Source organism: Apium graveolens, chromosome 6, assembly GCF_009905375.1.
Source record: "Apium graveolens cultivar Ventura chromosome 6, ASM990537v1, whole genome shotgun sequence".
Classification (NCBI taxonomy): Eukaryota; Viridiplantae; Streptophyta; class Magnoliopsida; order Apiales; family Apiaceae; genus Apium; species Apium graveolens.
This window is the reverse complement of record NC_133652.1, coordinates 245075302-245080155: the sequence shown is the minus strand read 5'-3', so window position 1 is coordinate 245080155 and position 4854 is coordinate 245075302. Positions and strand designations below refer to the sequence as shown.

The 4854-nt window shown below is 41.6% G+C and overlaps 1 non-coding gene across 1 annotated transcript; it reads right to left on the bottom strand.

Annotated features, from left to right (window-relative positions):
- Positions 1-298: 298 nt before the first annotated feature.
- LOC141669541 (small nucleolar RNA R71) lies at positions 299-405 on the bottom strand. The gene has a single exon (XR_012553815.1). It is a non-coding gene; the product is annotated as a small nucleolar RNA R71 (small nucleolar RNA).
- Between the last annotated feature and the right edge of the window lie 4449 nt (positions 406-4854).

The following is a 4854-nucleotide window of genomic DNA, read 5'->3' as shown; positions in this document are numbered from 1 at the left end:
GCTATTCAGGCCAATACTTTTGAAATCAAGTCGGGCACTATTCAGATGGTGCAGAATTCTATTTCTTTCGGAGGTTTTGCGACTGAAGATCCCAACATGCATATCAGGAATTTTGTCGAGATTTATAGTACTTTCTAATATAATGGTGTTACTGATGAGGCTATCAAGCTGAGCCTTTTCCCATTCTCTCCGAGGGACAAAGCTAAGGACTGGTTATATTCCAGCTGGGTCCATCACTACTTGGGAAGATCTCGCGCAAAAGTTTTTGGTGAAGTTCTATCCAATGGCCAAGACTGCAGCTATGAGGAGTGCTTTTACTCAGTTTACGCAGCAACAAGGAGAATCTATGTGCGAAGCTTGGGAGCGCTACAAGGAGATGTTGAGAAAGTTTCCACATCATGGTATGCCTGACTGGATGGTGATCACTGGTTTCTACAATGGTTTAGGGGGCCAATCTAGGCCCATGTTTGATGCAGCTTTTAGAGGCGCCTTGTGGGCCAAAAGCTATACTGAGGCCTATAATCTCATTGAAACTATGGCTGCAAATGAGTATCAAAACCCAACTCAAAGGATGATGCCTGGGAAGGTAGCAAGTATTCTGGAAGTTGATGCAGCTACAACTATTGCAGCGCAGCTCCAAGCGCTGTCTATGAAGGTCGATTCTTTAGCCAACTATAGAGTCGATCAAATAGCTATTGTCTGTGAGCTTTGTGCAGGCACTCATGCTACGGATCAGTGTTCTCTTGTTAATGAATCTGTTTAGTATGTGAACAATTTTCAGAGATCGCGGCAGCCTGTGCCCGCTACTTATCATCCTAATAACAGAAATCATCCCAATTTCAGATGGAGCAATAATCAGAATACTATTCAGCAACCATATCAGCAAGCTGGAAGTAAAAATTTTAATCCACCTGGATTCCAGCAACCTCGGCAATATGCTCAAAGGCAACAATATCCTCAATAAGGAGGTGCTGCTCCACTTTCTAGTGCTGATTTCGAGGAGCTAAAGCTGTTGTGCAAAAGTCAGGTTGTTTCTATCAAGACCTTGGAAAATCAAATTGGACAAATAGCCAATGCCTTGCTCAATCGTCAACCTGGCACACTTTCCAGCGATACTGAAGTGTCAGGCAGGAAGGAAGCTAAATAGCAAGTCAAAGTTGTCTCCTTAAGGTCTGAAAAATTTGCTGATGCTGAAAAAGCAAAAGATGGAGAAGCTGAAGTTGTAGATGAAGAAGAAAAGCAAAAGGAGAAAGAGGGTGAACCAAGGAAGACTACTGTTGAACACACTCTGCCTGAGGGTAATACAGGGGAGAAACAGCTCTATCCTCCACCACCCTTTCTTAAGCGATTGCAAAAACAAAAGCTGGACAAGCAATTTTGTAAGTTTCTAGAGGTGTTCAAGAAACTTCACATCAATATACCTTTCGCTGAGGCTCTGGAGAAAATGCCTAGTTATGCAAAATTCATGAAAGGTATTCTTTCGAGGAAGGTGAAACTGGATGATCTTGATACCGTTGCTCTGACAGAAGAGTGCAGTATCGTGCTATAACAAAAGTTACCTCCAAAGCTTAAGGATCCAGGTAGTTTCACCATTCCTTGTACCATTGGCAAGTTGTCATTCGACAAGTGCCTTTACGATTTGGGAGCAAGCATCAATCTGATGCCGTTGTCTATCTTCAAAAAGCTGAATTTTCCTGATCCGAAGCCCACCTACATGTCTTTACAATTGGCTGATCGTCTGATTACATACCCACGAGACATCGTGGAGGACGTGCTAGTAAAGGTGGACAAGCTCATCTTTCCTGCAGATTTTGTTATTCTGGATTTCGAGGAAGATACGAAGATTCCCATAATCTTGGGAAGACCTTTTTTGGCTACAGGTCGTACCTTGATAGATGTGCAAAAAGGTGAACTTATTATGAGGGTGCAAGATCAGGATGTAACATTCAATATGTTCAATGCAACGAAATTCCCTATGGAAGATGAGGAGTACTTCAAGGTGGATTTGGTTGATTCTGGAGTTATTTCAGAACTTGATCATGTGCTAAGGTCTGATGCCTTAGAAAAAGCCTCATTGGGGGATTTTGACAGTGAAGATGACGAAGGCAATGAGCAGTTACAATATCTGAATGCTTCTCCTTGGAAACGAAAGCTAGACATGCCATTTGAATCTCTTGGTAATACTGATCTCAAGAATGCTGAGGGAAAGCTCAAACCATCTATTGAGGAAGCACCTACTTTGGGGCTTAAACCACTGCCTGAACACTTGAGGTATGCTTTTTTAGGTGTTTACCTGTTATTATTGCATCTGACCTTTCAAGTAGTGATGAGGACAAGCTCTTGAGGATTTTGAGAGAATTCAAATCGGCCATCGGATGGACTATAGCACATATAAAATGGATCAGCCCTTCGTACTGCATGCATAAAATTCTGCTAAAGGAAGGTAGCAAGCCAACTGTTGAGCAACAACGAAGGCTTAATCCTATTATGAAAGAAGTGGTGAAGAAAGAAATTCTAAAGTGGCTAGATACAGGAATTATATATCCTATTTCTGACAGTTCTTGGATGAGCCCTGTGCAATGTGTACCTAAGAAAGGAGGTATTACTGTGGTAGCAAATGAGAAGAACGAACTCATCCCCACTCGAACAGTCACATGATGGAGGGTATGCATGAACTACAGAAAGTTAAATAAAGCCACAAGGAAGGATCACTTCGCTCTTCTGTTTATTGATCAGATGCTTGATATGTTGGTTGGTCATGAGTATTATTGTCTTCTGGATGGCTATTCGGGATACAATCAGATTTGCATTGCACCAGAATAACAAGAAAAGACTACTTTCACCTGTCCATTCGGCACGTTTGCTTTCCACAGAGTTTCTTTTGGCTTATGTGGTGCACCTGCCACTTTTCAGAGATGTATGATGGCAATTTTCTCTGATATGATTGGAAATAATGTTGAAGTGTTCATGGACGACTTCTCTGTCTTTGGACATTCGTATGATGAATGCTTGAATAATCTCCGTTTGGTGCTCAAAAGGTGTGTGGAAACCAATCTGGTGCTCAATTGGGAAAAATATCACTTGATGGTGCAATAAGGCATCATTCTTGGGCATAAGGTCTCTAGTAAGGGTATTGAGATGGATAAAGCCAAGGTGGGAGTCATTGAAAACTTTCGCCACCTATTTCTGTGAAAGGAATCCGTAGTTTTCTTGGTCATGCGGGTTTTTATCGGCGTTTCATCAAGGACTTCTCTAAGATATCTAAGCCGTTGTGCAACTTGCTCGAGAAATATGTGCCTTTCAAATTCGATGATGAATGCTTGGTAGCATTCGAGACTCTCAAGAAGAGTTTAATCACCACACCAGTTATTACGGCACCTGATTGGAGAGAACCTTTTGAGATGATGTTTGATGCAAGTGATTATGCAGTGGGAGCAGTTCTTGGGCAGCGAAAATCTACTATCTTTCATGTGGTCTACTATGCTAGTAAGACGCTAAATGGAGCCCAAATGAACTACACCACTACTGAGAAGGATCTCTTGGCTATAGTTTTTGGTTTCGAAAAATTTCGATCTTATCCACTGGGGACAAAGGTGACAGTGTATACTGATCACGCTGCCATCCGCTATCTGGTGTCCAAGAAGGATTCGAAGCCTAGACTTATTAGTTGGGTGCTCTTGCTACAGGAATTCGAGTTAAGAGATCAAGGATCAAAAAGGTACTGAAAATCAAGTAGCTGATCATCTCTCTAGATTGGAGAATCCTGATTCTACTTCACATGATAAGACATTGATCAACGAATCTTTTCCGGATGAGCAGTTGTTCGCAATTCAAATGGAAGAGCCATGGTTCGTAGACATTGTGAACTATCTTGTTAGAAATATAATGCCTCATAACATGAATGCGGCTCAAAAGAAGAAGTTTCTACATGAGGTGAAGTGGTACATGTGGGATGAACCATATTTGTTTAGACAAGGAGCTGACCAGATCATCAGGAGATGCATTCCATTCTGTGAGACGGAGGGGATATTACGAGACTGTCATTCCACAGTTTATGATGGACATTATGGTGGTGAAAAGACACCAGCTCGTATTCTTCAAGCAGGTTTTTTCTAGCCTACATTGTTTAAAGATGCACATCAGTTTGTTTTAAGGTGTGATCATTGCCAAAGAGTTGGGAATCTTACCAGAAAGGATGAGATGCCTTTAAATGTGATGCTTGAAGTTGAGGTCTTCGATGTTTGGGGAATCGATTTCATGGGACCATTTATCCCATCCTGCAATAATCAGTACATCTTCCTGGCAGTCGATTATGTCTCGAAATGGGTAGAAGTCAAGGCTCTACCGACTAATGATGCAAAGGTAGTGTTGAGTTTTCTTCATAAGTAGATATTCACAAGGTTTGGAACGCCATGAGTTATCATAAGTGATGAAGGGTCGCGTTTCTGCAATCGTAAGTTCACTTCTATGATGCAACGCTATAATGTGAATCATTGCATTGCTATTGCCTATCATCTGCAAACTAGTGGTCAAGCTGAAGTGTCGAATAGAGAGATTAAGCGCATTCTAGAGAAAGTCATTTGTCCGTCAAGGAAAGATTGGTCTTTGAAGCTCGATGAAGCTGTTTGGGCTTATAGAACAGCATACAAGACTCCACTTGGGATGTCCCTAATTCAACTTGTCTATGGTAAGGGATGTCATTTATCTGCGGAGCTTGAGCATAAGGCTTATTGGGCATTGAAGAAGTTAAACCTTGATCTAGATGTAGCTGGGAAGAAGCGAATGCTTCAGTTAAATGAACTTGATGAATTTCGACTTCAAGCGTACGAAAACAACAAAATGTACAAGGAAAAG